Raw genomic sequence first — 18,697 nt, 5'->3', positions numbered from 1 at the left:
AAATGTAAATTGGTTGAAATTGGCCCAGTGGTTCTTAAGAAGTTAATGTGAAAAGTTTGCAGACAAACAGATGGACAACAGAAATCAGTACATTTCAGAAAAAAGTATGCTTATAAATAGTTAATCAAGGTGCTTTGGGTAGCAAAATTAAGCTAAACTGGTATATCTAAACTGGTATATCTAATTCATCTGCAGAGCTTAGTATATTTTAATATCGGGATGCACAACCTTTTCAACTCTTATCATAATTATTTTTTAAAATTTATATCACCATGTCTCATTCAAGGGAGAACTAGAGATATGACCAGATGTATATCTGTTGAATATAAAATATGTACATGTATACTGTGTTTTTTTAGTAATTTGTTTGTTTGTTGTGACATCAACTGTTATGGCAGTTTTTGGCAAAGGTTGAAGTTTCTCAAATGTAAGTCAAACTCCAAGGTCAAGGTCAAAGGGTCAAAATTGTTGGTATCAAAGGGAAAGTCTTGTCACAAGGAATACACATGTGAAAAAAGAGAGAAATCCCTAGAACTTCCTCACCTGTTCAAAAGTTATTGCCAAGGTTAAAGTTAAATTGGGTTCAACTCTAAGGTCTAAGTCAAAAATAATTATACCTGTTGAAAGTTCACAATGATTACACATGTTAGAGCATGAAAGTCCTAGCACCACCTGTTCAAAACTTAGTCCAAGTTTAAGGTATTTTTCTTGTAAAAGTGGGTCAAACTCCAAGGTCAAGAGATCAAGAGGTCAAAATTAGTGGTACCCATTAAAAGGTTTTGCCAAAAGAAATTTACCTATGAAATATTGAAGCCATGTGTATAGCCCAATCCACTTAAAACTTATGGGCAAGGTTAAAGTTTCTGTGGACAGACAAACATACATAAACATAGGAAACAAAATATGTATATATAGTCAAATGAAAAAATTTTCTACTATTTTGGAGTCATAAGATCAATTGTCATTTCAGGTACAGGGAGTCAGTGGCTAGGGAGATCAGACACCCCCCCCCCTGGAATTAGCAGTTATTTAAATAAGACTATGTACTGTAGTACTGTAGAGAATAAAAATGACTTTGGACATCCTCCCCCTTAGAAAACAGGGACTCCACCATCATTGATTTTATTATTATTTTTTATTTGCTTCTCAGGAAATCTTGGGCTGATTTTTTTGACTGAGGTGTGACACCCCCCCCCCTTTCTGAAAAAAAAATTCTGGATCTGCGCCTGTATATACTGAATGTCCGCAACGGGAGATAACTTGACAATGTGAAATTTGTCGACTGTGGCATGCGATGATCTTTGACCCTTTTTGAACTTCAACCTAACCATTTGCATTTATTTATTTTTATGCAATCTATAATAAATCTTGTACTTACCGAATGTCATAGGTCGTGACAACGAATTCATGAAATATAATCCATAGAATCCAATTAAAACACAAATGATTTTAACTGACCACACTGCATCGTCAGCATACATGTGCTAAATAATCTCATTCGACAAACCTTTGCTGATTCCGTTGCCACTATGAATCGGCCGAGGTGTGCCGAGAGGTGATATCTATAAATATGATAATGGGTGACGCAAACCCACTGTGAATGTAGAAAATAAGATGTTCACACGTAAAACTGTTCAGTACAAGAACAAATTTCAAACTATCATAATAAACTATGTTTTAACATAACTTTGCCATCTAGGTCTATTTTTAAAAAATGTGAGAGTGAGAGAGTGTGTGTGTTGGGGGGGGGGGGAGAGATAGGCATTGACAAATTAATCGGGTTGTATTTTCAAATGGGTTTTTTTCCCGACCAAGTACTAAAATCAGTTTGCACATTTTGATAAATTCATCAAAAACGCTTTGTACTAAAATAATATGTCGTTGAGAAAGTAAATTTAAAAAGTTCCAAATTATGGGCAAAATATTTAAATCTGAATCTAATTAAGTAATTTACTTCAATCATTAATTAAATTCTGTTATTTCAGACTGGTAATGAATTAAGTATTCAAAATACATATGTGAGGCTCATAGATCATATGGTCACCTGAAAATTTTATGTTCAATTTGACGAATACATGTACGGTGATAATTATAGAATTATTTTGACTTCTTCCTTGGAAAGTCCAATATGAAGGAGTGTGTATTTAGAGGCAAACACCATAGTGCGGTTATTACTGTCTCATGACAGCATCTAGTTTTCTATTGCTTGAAAAATTGTATCTGCTACAAAAAGATAAAAATTTATAAGATTTTTGACCCAACCCTTTACCATATTTCACTTTTTAGTTATCAAAACATCCAATTTTGTTGCTAGGCAACGAATAGAATTTTTCAAAAAAACCCACGCTTTCAAAGTCAATCTGTAAAAGAGAAAGTTCTCTACTTTTATGTGAAAGCCATGCAAAATCTGTATTAGCTTGGTATTCTTTTTAAATTGACCTTGGATATTGTCAAAATCAAGGAAAATGCTGAATCAGCAAAAATGCAAAAAACATACATATATTCTAATGTCTACCATAGTACTAGCTTCAGATAAAATATCAATGTCTTGTGTGTTTTATACAAATAATGTGTGTGTCTTTATCATACCAGTAAATGAGAATTATTGTTAAAGATTTTATATATAATTTCAGGCTGTAAAGATCAGTGATTTTCAGTGCCTTCGAATAGAAAAATTGCCTGGTTGCTAAGGAAATTACTTTGATCAGGTTTCCATAGTAACCATGATCCAAAACATTTTTTTATTTTACAAACATGGATCATAGGTTAAGAGAAATCTATGTGTGGAAAATAATTGAATTCTGAGTACCTGAGTGAATCAGCTTTTGCATGATTTTTATATGGACTGGTACTTAAGTTTTGAAACAACTTAGTAATCTAAATACGAAATGATGCGCCATGGATGGAGGAGTATTGCATGAAGAAGGGACATTCCGGAAATTACTTATTTCTAATAATTTTACTTTTGATGGAAGGACATCGAAATTACCTATTTTAGGTCTTATTATTCTTAGGAAAAAATAGTGTCCACAGTTATGTTGAGTACATTCTTTCTAACATAACATATATAATTCTTAATAGGAGATGCATTGAGTTCTTGAATACTGTTCGTTATCTCAAACGTTTCAGTTTTATAGTATAAAATGAGTGCTGAAAATCAAAATATGCAATTTAAAACAGGTAAAAGCGGATTTGCACATAGTGGTGAAATAACTGACATATTTTAAGTCATATTTAGATAAGCATATGCTCGAGTTTAGATTTTTAAATAACTTTCATATTTCAGAGCCGAATAAGTAGAAAAACGTAATATGTTCTTTTCTCTGATATTTCTCAGAAAAGGTATACTACCCGAGCAAGGCTTTTTGTGAATTTAATCAAAACCATTTAATAAAAATATTTTTTCTTTGACTTTCCATGAAAATAATACTGCAAGTTAAGTTCAGAAAAAATACTTTATTTACATGAAACTGTTTAATTGTTTTTTTTTTTAAATTCTATTCTAAATAACTCTATTATTTGCTATTTATTATTATACATGTGAATGTATCAAAGTTAATGCACGATACCAAATCTGATATATAAGAAATCCGTACCTTTTGATCTAGAACATGCCAAAATTGGACAAAACGATCGTCTTTTGTTAAGTTTTAAACTTCCTTCTAGATCAGATCAGCCAGGGACCTTTAATCATTTCCTGTCGTCTGTTAGTTATACCAAAAATTCATAAAATGATATGATGAAATAAAATACAACTATTATGCCTCTACTCATTTTTCCTTATAGAAAAATTGATGGTTAAATGTTTTATTATACCTCTGTTGATATTTTCCTACATTAAGAATTATGTAGTAAAATGTGCAAAATTCCCTAGAAATCACATTGAATGGACTAATCCCCGTGTGTTAGTCAAGTGAGCTAATTCCCGCTCTAAAAGCCAAGTCCCTATCATTCGTAATCCTCTACTTTCTTTACTTTTGTATCGTTAAAGTTACACAGTTTAAAAGTATACCATTGAAGGAATTAGCAAGATTCTAGTTCCCGTCAACAAGGACTATTTCCCTTGGCTGCGCCTCGGGGTAAAGTCTTGGCATTGGGAACTGGCATCTTGCTTACTCCCTCAATGATACACTTTTTAACTGTATAATAATTCCTTAGAAGTAGTTGTTAATGGACTAATGCACGTGCGTTAGTCAAATGATTTTATCCTTGTTTCGGAAGAATCCGGGTCATTTCCCTCCAGTGCCTATTGCACTTATGTCATTTACGACCAGTTCTATTCTTTCCCAGGACATTTCACTCCAAAACGAGCTTATTTCACTCCAAAACGAGGTTATTTCACTCCAAAACAAGGTTATTTAACTCCATAACAAGGTTATTTCACTCCATAACAAGGTTATTTCACTTCACAACAAGGACAGTTCACTCCAAACATGAACATTATAGATATGAATTTTATTTTAGAATTACATATTGAGTTATATTTTTGTTTAAATTTTGAAACAACTTGCTATGCTTCAATACATTTACTATTACTCGGAGTTTTATTTGAATAAATATTGAAATTTGTAGACTTTGTGGTGGGTTAACTAATTTTATTTATCAATTCATGTCTAAAGATACATTCCAAACTTTTAATTACAAAAAAAAAATTACATATCCTGGATATCGAGTATCTTAAACACAATCCTTCATCGTGTTCATGTTTTTCTTCGCCCTATAACTATAGTCGTGCTAGACACGTTATTATAGGTGACGAAAATATAGTTGATAATTGGACCTTAGATCACTTATTTTAATCAAAGTACCCAGAAGTACAGAGAGCCGGGCTCATTTACAGAGTAGAATGAATTTCTTACATAAATCTGAGTTTATATTGTATTAAAACATAAATAACAATAATATCAGATTAAAAATTCTGATGAAAAAATTATTTTAAACTATCAATATAAATGATAAGACACTGACAGTAAGTTTTCAATCCTAATACCACTGTCCGATTTTGTCAGAATCAGAATTAATCTGGTACCGCAGCTGAATGTAAACAAACAGGTCAGTCTGGTTCCCTCTCCTGCTTTTCCTCGTATGTGTAGAGAACTACAATAACACTGATTATCAAAAATTCTTACGCTAATGAACTATGTTCTTTGACCTAAGACTGAAGTTTACAAAGTCATTACTACTAATGTTTATTTATTTAGATAAAACTTCGTTTTATTTTTGTTGCATTATTTAGCGTTTGTATATTATCTCAAAGCGGTTGAGAGTAAGAACTAAATTTTTACACGTAACTTTAAAATGGCGACTATGAGGTTGACTTCCTGTCTTGAACAGGATGACATAAGCCGGCAATTGCTCTTTGTGCAATAAGCCCGGCTAAAAAGTCCTAAATAAAAGGAGTCCCGATACTTCAACTTTCATAAATATTAGGGCTTCTGTTGAAGATTACGCCAGGAGACAGTAATAAAAATTAGGGCTTCTGTTGAAGATTACGCCAGGAGACAGTAATAAAAAAGAAGACGTTGACACTTTGTCAGAATGCATTAAATGTATCAGATCCATATTAAAAGATTGAGGGGATATTATTATGAAAACCATCTATCCTTCTGTATTCAATAATACAGAAGTGACAAAGAATTAGATAGATTACAAGATCAGTATGTACTGGTCCCTGCTGACAGAGCAGGTAACAACATTGTCTCTGTTTGTAAGGCAATTATATAAATTGTATTTTAGAAGAACTTGGTTTAAATTCTACAAGTGGTAATCTAACATATTCTCATAGGTCTCTTTCTAAGGAAGAATTTCTTCAACTTCATATGTCAGTTTTGAATATTTTTAGCATCCCGAAGAATCAAAATGAATTTGAACCGCCATATATATACTCGATTCCGAAACTTCAAAAGAATCCTTACAAACAAAGCTAGATAGCGATTTTCACTTAATGTTCAACCAAGCTTCTTTCTTTACTCTTCACTAAGATATTAATAGTAGTGAAGGAAAAACTTCAAGAGTACTGTGCAACAATATATTCAAAAAGTGGTGTAAATCAGATGTGGAAACTTAAAAATTCCAAGGATCTTTTGGACAGTTTGAAATCATCAGATTTTACCAAAATCAACAGCTTAAGAACATACGACTTTTCAACTTTATACACAACCATTCCCCGCGATAAATTAAAGTCTAGGCTTTTCGATATTTAGATATTTCACTTGAAAAAGACGTTAGTGGTAATCTAACAACCAAGCTCTATGACAAACGTGATGACTTTAACATTTCTATTGTCAATTTCCCTTACTTATGCAGCAATATACCTTCATCAACTGCATACGATGTTTACATATCGCAGTTGATTAGATACACCAGAGCATGCTCTACGTATGAACACTTTCTACAACGAGGTAATCTCGTAAGTTCTTTGATCGATACAATGACCTTGTCAGAAAATACAATTTATCATTGAGTCAAATGCTGAATGACATTTTTCATACTAACTGTTAGTCCATTATCTATACACTGAATTAACGACGGATTTTCCCCTCAATTCCCGATCATGACAAGGAACACATGTGGGTGTGACCGGTCGGCAGGGGATGCTCAGCCCTACACCTAGCACCTGATCCAACCTCTAATGTTTTGGAGATCCGAGTTTGCTCTTCTCCTATTTTTTATTGTTTAAGGACTCATAATCTGGAATACTGTTAGTTATCTCCATATGTTTCATCAAATTTATTTTTTAAACAGTTTTGAAAAATGCAATGTTTTTCTTTATTAACTAAAGATTTATTTTTTATATATTATCAATCTTTAAAATTAGAATAATCTTCGGTATGATATATAGGAATATGTTCTCGCATCTTTATCTGCCTTTTGTTGCTTTTTTCAAGAATATGTAATACAAATGTATAACAAAATGTGTTTGTGAAACACTGATGCCCCCGTATGGCAGATTATGGCGAAGATTGGACTTTCTCAAATGCAAGTCTAACTCTTAGGTTAAGGTCAAATGATCATGATCAAAGGGTTAAATTTAAAGATGCCCAGGGAAGTGGTTGATATAAGAAATTTACAAATAAAATTTACAAAATTCAAAGTAAAGTCTCTTGTCAGAAGAAATACATCTGTGAAATATGAAAACCGTAGTACTTACTGTTTACAACTAATGACCAAGGCTATTAAAGTTTTTAAAAAGTGGTTGAAAGGTCAAGTTCAAAAGTTAAAAATATTTCTTACACAGTGAAAAGTTTTTTCACAATAAATACACATGTAAAGTATGAAAGCCCTTGCACAAACTTAACAGACTACAGTTTAAAAGTTAAATGTATGCCAAAGGATAAATTTTTTATTGCAAAATTTGATCAAACTTTCTTAAGGTCAAGGTCAAGAGGTCCAAAATGTTGATACTCGAAAAAAGGTATTATCACAAGGAATAGGCCTGTGAAACATGAAATCTATAGCCTCACCCACTCAAAAGTAATGGTCAGGTTATATTTTTTGCGGACAAACGGGCAAATAGACAGAGTTCTATTGATATCATTTTATGATATCATATTAAAATCATTTTGGTTTGACTGGAATTAAGTGTTTAAAACGTATTACCGTATAATTATACATACTAGCCAAAAAGTCTCTATTTAGGGAGTTGCATTTTTTTTTTTACAAAACCCTATGATTGACTTATTCATGTAGGCTAGCCAAAAAAAAGTTGGTATTGTTCTGGACGGCGACTTATAGGTTTCTCAAACGTTTCCGATGAATGCCATTAACAACCGTTCGAAAATATTACATTATATGCAAAATACTTTAAAAATCCTTTAATTGTAGTACACTCTATTCCCCATTACTTGGAAACATTTTATATATATGATCCAAATTGAGATGATGGAAAATTGAAACAATGATACACTCTTCGAAAGTTCTCTCTACAATGGCGTTAGAAAAAGCAATAACTCAAAAGTACAAATTACTTTAAACATTTTCTTATTTTGGAAATGCCCAACTGGAAATTATTCTTTTTTGTCGAACATCTTAAAACATGCGTATTATCTTTTCATCTGAAAAGATTTTTAACCTGAATCTTATCGGGTTTTCCTTTTCATGGTTATACCATTGAATTGTTAGATTTGAAATTTAATACATGAATTTTCCAAAACAAACCAATGATGCAAAAATCAATTTTTTAGTTGTTTTTTTTTTTCGAAAATCAAATTTCTATCACGAATTTGATCAATTTCATTATGAGCCGGGGCGTACTTTTCATCAATCAATACCTGGATATCAAGAATGGAGGGAGAGTACAGGGGAATTTTTTTTCTCATTTATTTTTTATTTTTTGATGAAAAACGGTTTTTTAGATAAGGTTTTGCCACGTAAAGAGACAATTAAAAGGTATTTGCCACCCTTATCCTAACTTTTTGTTGCTATACGGTCAAACGGATAAATTTTAGCGTTTAAAAAATTGTACTAAAAAGTTTGAGTTCAGGAAATGTCCTTCTCCCCCTCCATCTAGAATTAAATTTCATTTTAGAGTTTGGAAACTTTTCTGTATATATGTTTTTCAAGGGTTGGTTGCCCCCCCCCCCTTCCCCAACACATACCTACCTCGAAAACTGACCTGTATATAAGTAAATTAACGAACTAATTAATATATTTCTTTTGTTCATAGTACCGAATTTCATTTATCTATGAAAATACATTTTAAATCTCAGTGCTTCTACAAATACAAGGTTTTATTTAAGGGGACGAAGGATGTTTGGTCACATGACTCAGTTTAATTACGCCATAATCTCTGACAAAATATGTACAAAACATGATTGAAGCCACAGTACTTGTATTATTTTTAACTGTTTGTTTGAGTTCACCATCTTGTATAAAAATATCTAAGAAAATTCAAACTTTCTTGCAAATATTATCAAATCACGGAATGGATTGTTCTACTCTTCTGTTTCCCTACACTGCGCGTCCAACGAGTCGTTGACGTCATAGTGGATCTCTAAGTACAGTAAGATTATACACGGTAAAACACGGGTAGTAGAATATCTTAAAAACGGGTCATGATCAGTACATGATGGGGTATTTTGTGAATTAGGGAACACAAAATAATTTTTACATGGCTGTTGACGGAAATATTTTATAGGTATGTCTCATTCCGCTTATTTCGCAAATGTGTGACGTCATAGTTAGGTTTTCCCGTACTCGAGAAATGTAAACATGACACGTTTTTTTCACGTTCATGTCTTGTTTAACTATGCCCTGTGCAATATTGAGCTCAGCTTCACCAATCGATATTTTTACAGCTAATCAATAACATGACGATCTTGCATTTCAACTTAAGTTTTCAAATATTGAATGATAGGATTTTTTGTAAATTAATTTATTTGTTGTTTAAGTTGTCTTAAAAAACTACGTAATTTTCCGTCTCCAGATGCGGTGTGACAATAGAATATTGCTTTTTCGGATTTTTAATCCTATTCCTATTCCAACTCTGAAAAATTTTTAAGACACATGTCCGCTGACATATTTTTATCTATGCTGAAAAAAACCATTATGGATCGATTAATGGGCGCAGAAACATTGAGAATCAAAACTCCACTTAGACACTGTGGGGTAGAGTATTTGTAGCTCAATATCTCAAAAATAAGTCTAGAAACCTTTTGATATATCTGCTTTAAGGTATGTGGGACATACTAAATTAAAGATATACAAAATATGAAAAAAATTGAATGACAGGTATTTTTTCAGCTAAAAGTCCTTCTTCCCCTTAATTTTTTACTGCAGTATATTAAGAAATTTGATTGACTATTGCATAAAAATGTTCCATTCAAAATATTATACAATTATGGACTCTTTTGGTGTTGAATATGGTTTGTTATTCACCAGAAAAATATTCATATGGATATTTTTCTGGTGAATAACAAACCATATTCAACACCAAAACAGTCCATAATTGTTTTCTTATATAGTCGGGATTTGATTAAGAAGACATTGAAAGCTGTATGACGACACCATTTTCATTTGCGATTATCTATTGTTGAAAATCAAAAAAATCTCCAGATTACTGTTTGTAACATCCGTGTTTTCCTTTCCGAGTTTAGCTATGTGGACGTCCAAATGTTAAAAATAATCCTGAAATAGGTTTGAATAATTGTTTTTCTGTTCAGATACGTAGCTCGCCGCGTCCGTTGCAACCACTGTTTACAACGTTGTTTGATGTTTTGATTGAGACGTCACAATGCATTTGCACGCTCATTGACCCTCCGGTGAATACGGCCTAAAATCCGGTGAATATGTAGTGTTATGAACTCTTTGAGTTTGTATAGATTATATGGGGACTATAAATAGACTATATAATAATTTTTTTATTGATGAGGAGGATCCAAGGGTTCAGTAATAATGGCGTATGATTTTTTTCTTTACTTTTGTTAACATTTACAATATAATACTTTTAGGGAAAAGCCTGACAACCTTTCAACCATATAACTCGCAAAATTATTATTTTAATCGAAAATAAAGTAATTCTTTTTAAATTCAAATTCATTTATAAGTAATGCTGTTTTTATAATTCAATATTATATGTGTGTTAGACCTATGTGTTAAAGTCAATTGAAAGGTGTGATCAGGCTTTTTTGTACCTCTCAAGGTCTCTTTACCACCATAATGGTGTCGTTAAATATCGGTTAAAACGTTATCCAATCCACATCTGATATGAAAATAGTTACGTAACTATTGGTGTGGAACATTTCAAAGAATGACAGAAAAATAGTTTTTTGTTAAAGTTTAAACAAACTTCTAAATTTGCTAGGGAAATCTATTCCTTTTGCGTCTCTAAGCGTTCGAGACGATTTTTTTTCGAACTTCCTTGTTTTTCTTCTTTGATTTGGGATATATATAAAGGCAGTCGTATAAAACTATGAATATCTATGAAGCAATGTCTTTTTGCATTCTACGGCTTTAGCTTTTTTCTGTTTAATGTTCCTTATAAAATTTGTAGGTGCTAATTATCGCCTCACTCCATTGTTAAATAACCTTTCGATTGTTTTGCTCTGGGTGGGTTTATTTTTTTCCAGCTTTGCTGTATCAACTTTTTTAATGACTCAATTCTTGTGTTGATATTCAGTAGTTTTTATCATGTAGTTCGTAAGCTTTTTAAGAAAAGAGAGAGATGAATGTAAAAAAAGAAAGAGAGGGGACAAATACTTCACATAAACACATTTCCTTCTGTTAAAAACAATAGTATACAGAATATATATACATGTATATATATATATATATATATATATATATATATATATAAATATATATATATTTATATATATAATTTATATATATATATATATTTACTTCCATTCGTTTAACTCTTCGTTATATCTTAATTTGCTTAAAATACAAGATACCAAGGAGTGTGACATTCTGTTTCATGTTTGAATATTTCACTAGAAAAAGACATTTATGAAACCTAACAAGAAAGATAAATGAAACACGTGAAATGACGAAAAATTTTCAGTTTAAAACTTCCCTTACTTATGTAGTAATATACCCTTAACACCTGCAAAAAAGGACGATGTCTCTCAGTTCATTACATAAACAAAAGTATGCTCTACATATGAACAATTTTTAAAACGACGCAATGATTATGTTACAAGTTGATAAAACAGGAATATCGTCTGGGACGTTTGAAGTCATCATTTAGCAATTTCTTAAAGGATCGATACAATGACTTTGTCAAAAATACAATCTACAGTAAAACTCGGTTATAGCGAAGTCATTGGGACCTGTGAATTTAATTCGCTATATCCGTTATTCGTTATATCCGTATGACGAATTCGTATAACCATTATAGCGAATTCGCAATATGCATGTTTTCCTTCAGGCATTACTACCAAATATGTTAGGGAAGCAAATATTACAAAACATATCTTCGATAACTAAGGTTTTATCATGAATTGAATTTTATATACAAATGCTAAAAGGAAATAAAGTCAGTTCAATTTATCAATTTTTTTATAATCTTGGAAAGTTCGTTATAAAAGATGTAAATTTCATTATATTTAACCTCAACGGGACAAATCAGTTTGCTATATCCGTCAATTCGTTATATCAGAGTTCGTTCTAACCGTAAAATTTTACAAAGATTTGTTAAGAATTTTGCCGGGGACCCAGACAAATTTTGCTTTATCCGTGAAATCGCTATATCCGTGTGCGGACTAAACAAGTTTTACTGTATCATTATTGTCAAATGCTGACTGACGCTTTTCATACTAATTGTTTTTTCCATTTTCCAAATCTTTACAGGGAACACACGGTAAGAGTGTTCTGTTGTTAGGGGTTGCTCACCCCTTCATGGCACCTGATCCCACCTCTGGTGTTTTGGAGGAATGTATTTGCTCTGCTCCCGATTTGTATTGTTTAAAAAGACTTTGAGCTTTCCAGATCTCATTTGTTTAATAATGATCCTTTGATTTTTTTTTCTCATTTTGAGTCGCAACCTTTGTTGATGGAAGGTTTAAATTTAGACCTGTACTTGAAACATGCAGACTTTGAGCAGTGAATGATTTTTTCGTTCCAGATTAGAACCCGCAATGTAAGGATCAAATCCTAGCTTTCCGACTCCAGAGCAAATGCCAACTTTAGTATGCTAACGTGCTAACGTTCACTATAGTATGCGGGGGACTGTTAAAACAAATTTAAAAACTATTTTCCTACAAATTGCAAAACTACTATCTTCAAATCCGTATTTTGTCGTTTGACTGACTATGACAAATAGAAAATGGCAGATTTTATAATATAGATCTTATAAGGATATTAACACCTCCATGGAAACTGATTCCACCTCTGATGCTTTTTTTGTATTGCGCTTGAGCTTAATTTTTGTTTGCTCTTCTCAATTTTCTTTTGGTGGGGTGCGGGGTCACTCATTAGTAGTAGTAATAGCAATAGTAGAGAGAATGGGGGGGGGGGGGGGGTAAAAATACCCATTTTCGAATTCTGAATCAGTGGGAGAGCAAATCAACCAAATGACTAAAGGGTTTGTTAAGGTCTTCCGTCTTCACGGAAGACCTTATAGTGAATTCTACTGTTTCTTCTTCTTATTATTATTATTTTCCTGACCATCTAATTTTGTGCACGCGATTTCTCGAAGATTACTGGATGGATTTTCAAGAAATTTGCAGGAACAATGTGTTGTTATCTGAAGTTATTTTATCCGAGAGATTTTTAGGAAATTCCTTTCTGGTGCCAAGTTACAGACAATTTTCTGATTTTAAAATGACATTTTGTCCGTGGTTAATCTCAAGAACGGTAAAAGATATCACTGTGAAACTTTCAGGGATTATAGATCGTGATAAGTACTTTCCAGGACGCAATCTTTTGTTCGTCGTCTCTACTTCCTGTCGTTACGGCAGGCGAATTAAAAAAGTCGAATTTTCTAACTTTTTTGTTTTTCTATATTTTTCGAATTATATTGGTATGGCTAATAGAAACATTTTAGATTAGGCTGAATATATAATTTGTTTTTAAATTGATAAATCCAAACTCGAGATATTAACAATCAAAAATTTGAAGCGGGACCAAAATGGCGGCGGTCTCTGTCAACTCCGACATTTCGCAATAGGGGTTTACAGAGGCAGCCGAGCGTTTGCTTGAACGAAAGTAACATAAGCAGCAATGAAATGTGAAGGAATACTTGGATTGTCACGACGTAGGTACGTTGCAATTCTGTGTCAAACTACTTTTATAATCTAAATTCTCATTACACGTCTTCTTTAATTGGTTTAAGTTGTTTCTCAAAGTAGAAATAGAAAAGAATTAATGTGCAAATGAAGTACAATACCTACTATCTTTTGTTTTGCATCACGGAAACACATAGCTTAAATCGTAGTTATAAGTAATAGTTTTTCAAGAAACAATATATATAATAAGTATAAAACGTGACCATTGTTTTCCCTGGTGCACACTTGTGTCATATTAAATTAATAGAAAAGACAACTATTATAATAAGAAATGTTTTTGAAGACAACTATTTTTAAAAGACTGTTTAATTGACTTTTTATATAAACAATTTTTTTTGTCATAGCAAGTTATTGAACATAATGGAATCTTATTCCTTGACCCTCGCAGGGCGATCGCGGCATTTTTTCGGTAAAACACACAACCTTTATCATGAAAGTGTAGGTAATCGGAATAGTCCACTTAACAGGAAAATTAAAAAAAAAATTAACCATTCCTAGCTGTTTCACTGCTTTAGTGTTATTTGCCTAAATACGATATGTTACATGTATGCGTTAAATATACTTTCCACTCCTCGATATTTAGGCGATAAGAACGCTCTTTTGTTATTTGGTTTGGTTGAAGCTATCTCACCTATTTAATAGAACATTCCGACTTGGGCAAGGGAAAGGCGCTAAGATTTACTCCTGGCGTTTGGCGCGAAATTATGAATAGTGACCCTCCATTCATAATCCCAATTTAGATTAACTGTTGCAGAATTACTTGTACATACAAGTGAATTTAGAGAAGTTTTTCAAATAGCGTAATCGATAAGTGTATCGGATTTTCACGCTAGTGACCGTTTCAATTACCAGTGTGTGCAAAAAATGTTTAATAGATTTTCAGTTCGATTTTAGGGAGATTTTTTGGATCGGACGGAAGACCTCTCGTTGCTCGCAACGAGATCGTTTCTAGTTTTTTTTTATTATGGTGAGAATTAAGAACAAATAAGAAACAAAAAAGTTAACATTTATCTAAGCGGAAACATATCAATAATCATTAAAAGGCTTATTATAAGCTCACGACACTGAAGTTTTAGATTGTATGATCTGTAGTAACAAACATCCTATAAGAATATATAGGGTCCAGTCAATTAGAATAAATGGGAATTAAATATTTCTGTAAATGACACTAACGGTCAGACTTGAATTTTCTTACTTACAATGCTACGGAATAACTTATTATCAAGATAAATACATATTATAAGACACAATTTTAATTTAGCTTTATGAAATAAAAAGTCATATTTCTATCTGACTGCTCAGTTCTATTCTACTGCAATCTTAGATATGATTTTTTTTCTTTTCCTTAACAAGCAGATGCGTGACCTGAAATTACGTATGCTAATCAGAAGTAGAATATAATAAATATAACAACCATTCAAATAATTTATACTCTTATTGCGTTTAGATTTCTTTAGAATGAAACTTTTGGAGGTAACGAACAATATTCAAGATCTCAACAAAGGATTCCCTTGCTTTACATTTGAATGACATTCTTACAATATGAACTTTTTTTCCGTTTAATGCGTAATCAAATCCTTTATTTATAGCAATATCGCCTCTCTTTTTGTACTCTGTCTTCATTTGATAAACAAAATAATCAGATTTCCAAACTGCATTATAAACAATTGCCTTACTATTTAAATAAAGCACGCCAAAATTTGACAGAATGTCAGCCTTAAGAGTCCACAATTTTTTGTCGTCGCGTAGCCATCAATATGGGCTCTCCTTTTCAAAAAAAAAAAAAAAAAAACATGGAGATATGGAGATACTGTTCGTTATCTCCATATGTTTCTTTTATTCAGGAAAAGCGCCAAATATTAGATATGAGATTATATACACGAATTTTAAAGTCAAAATAAACCTTATTTCATCTTGGGAAAAATGTACACGTTGTCCTCCCATTCCCTAAAAATAATTTCAATGTTACTTTGGTTCTCTTTTACCCTCGGTTGTGCCATTTCCTCTACCCATAGTTTGCAATGTAGAGGAAGTAGAGTTTGTCTTGTCAGTGATAATTCTCAATTTCTGTCTTATATCTCCCGTGGCAAACTTGGCAAGGATTTGTTTTCTCTTGTTAGCGACTTTTTATCTATAAACATGTCAACAATATCAAACAATATATTGTGTTCAAATTAATCAACATATAAAACAAAATAGACTTAACAATATAGGTGATTCCTTAATAATATGCATTATTTGTTTCATAATACTATTTCTTTACTGTCTTGTTCAGCATCACTTGTGATTTTATTGAATGGCAGATTATGATCTGTTAGCTAAAACATCACTTAGCAAGTTGCTAAGAAGAACTTAATCATCTTACGTAGCTAAGAATATGCTTAATGGATTCAGTATATCCGTAAAAAAATTTCATGCCTTCGAATCCAGGTTTTTTTTCTGTTTGCCGACAGCGGATGTTCATTTCATTAACATCAGGGATAAAGTAAAAATGTTTCTTGTCTGAAAACCAGGCTTTGTATAACTATACATACTTTCACAAACTTAGCATTATTTCTCAGCCACAGGAGAACATAGGAAACTTAAGGAAATAATGAACAATATGCAAGATCAAAAGTCCATAAAACAACCGACCGGTCACACCCATCGTAAGTTTTTTAATCGGGATCGGGAAATAAAGGGAAAATCCGCCGTAAATTCAGTGTACCATAATTCACAATTATTTTGAAAAACGTCCGTCAACATTTGACTCAATTGTATTTGCTGACAAGGTTATTGTATCAACCACAGAACTAACGAAATGATGACTTGAAACAAGACTGATGCTATTCTTGTTTCATCAACATGTTTGTCAATAATTTACCTCGTTTTACAAATTGTTCATACGTTGAGCATGCACTTTAGTATCGAATCAACTAAGATATATAAACTCCATATGCAAGGGATGAATGTATAATTCTGCATAGTAAGGGAAGATCACAATTGGAAAGTTAGATTCATCATGTTTATCATAGAACTTGGTTGCTAGTTTTCCAATAAAGTCTTTGTCCAAATATGAAAGAGTTGTGTCAGACTCTGTGGTATCTTTTACCTCAAGCTCACCAGGATATATCGTATCGACATTGGAATGGAAATTGCCATTGTTAATTGACAATACGTCGTCGATATGTCTAAATGACGAGTTCAGGCCACAACAAGTGTTTCTTTCTTTTTACACATAAGATTTTGGACAAATTCTGCTTCATATGAATACAGAAATAGGTCTACTAGTACCGGGGCGCAATTGGTACCCATGGGAACTCCAATAGATTTTTGGAAGGCCTGGCCCAAAAGACAACATAGATATTGTCGATCAGAAACTCTTGCATCTTTTTACGTCAACTTCAGAGTACATGTGTGTTCAATCAGAATGTTTTTTTAACAAAATGATTTTGGAAATGTCCAATGGCAAGGTAAGTTATTTTACGATTTCTATTCTTATTGAAAAAGGAGCAGCTATCAATGATATCAAAAAGCCTGGACTTAAATTTTTCGTGGGGATTGGTTGTGTATAAAATTGAAAAATCGTAAGGTTTTAAGCTTTTGATTTTGGTAAAATCTTGTGATTTCAAATTGTCTAAAAGTTCCTTGGAATTTTTAAGTATCGACATCTAATTTACATTATTTCTTGAATATATTGTTGCACAGTACTCTTAAAGACATTTATAAAAGAGAAGAATTAATGCGCGAATCACGCCTACATCACCCTCCAGCCTATGTGTAGATCAACAACAGTGTCCACAATTATTAAACTTCGTGTCTACTACAGTAATGATCAGTATGTGCTCCTCCATGGATCCGAAACATTGAGAGTCACCAACACCACCTCCAACAAATTACATACCCTCAAAACAGATGTCTTAACATCAGATGGGCAGAAAATAACTTGTGAAAATCAAAAACCAAGACCCAATCACTCAGCAAATATTGGAAAAACCGAAAAAAAAAAACATTTGGAGACATTATACGCCAAGCGATTAAGTGAAACCCCAAGGCAAACGTTGGTTGGGCGTCCCAGGACAACTTGGCTGATGTTCATGCGAAGAATAAATCAGACATTGTGGAAAAAACTGTGAATAATTCAAAAACAGCTATCAATATAGAATGCGCTGGAGGAATATTGACCACCAGAAACCAAAAAGGAACTATGATTGTACGGCTGACATTCCTCTTACTGATTTGCTTAAAGAAAAATAAAGGAACAACATGTTGCTGTGCAATTTGTTATTAGTTTTTCACTTTAAAACATTTCATACGTTGACAGATAGAAACAGGAACGATTTCCAATCAACTATGACCGTAACATTATCGCAAACAAACACCATATGAAGATTTTTTACCCCTACACTTGTGTATTCTTCTCGGTATTACTACTGAAAGTGATTATGATATTATAAGCAGTCATAAGCATAACATTCACTATCAAACTGGAAAATGGAAAAATACATCGCTCAGTTTTAGTCCTAGACCTGGCCAACGTGTTGTCGATGATACTTTCATTTACGTGTTTGTGTTATTAGTCTTTTTTTTAATCAGCATACTCCCTCCAGGAAAATATTAGAGATTACAAAGACCTTTTTCGTTAATATATTTACATTTAACAATCCGATAAATTTTTTTCTCGAAACGGAAATCTGTATTTGGGTCTACTTGTAACTTGAGGATAGGGTTTGAAGGCGTCGTTGTAACCAATCTAATCTCGCCCAGCTAGGAGGTGTTCTGCAGGATGGATTGAATGAATATCTCTATAAGATAGAAATGCACTGTAAATAAATGAACTCCATGCAGAGGAGAATCAAGGTTGTAATAGATGCTCAAGAGAAATATTGAGAATTTCCATTTTCATTTAATGGGGCAACGTAATCTGGATTTCAAAATTTAATGAATTATCAGTCAAAATCAAATTAAATTTTTGGTAACATATTTATATA

The sequence above is a fragment of the Saccostrea cucullata genome, unplaced genomic scaffold (genome assembly GCF_032062105.1).
Source record: "Saccostrea cucullata isolate Sc308-1 unplaced genomic scaffold, CSIRO_AGI_Scuc_v1 ctg2083, whole genome shotgun sequence".
In the NCBI taxonomy this organism is placed as follows: domain Eukaryota; kingdom Metazoa; phylum Mollusca; class Bivalvia; order Ostreida; family Ostreidae; genus Saccostrea; species Saccostrea cuccullata.
The sequence above is the reverse complement of the archived record's forward strand: the minus strand, read 5'-3'. Positions refer to the sequence as shown.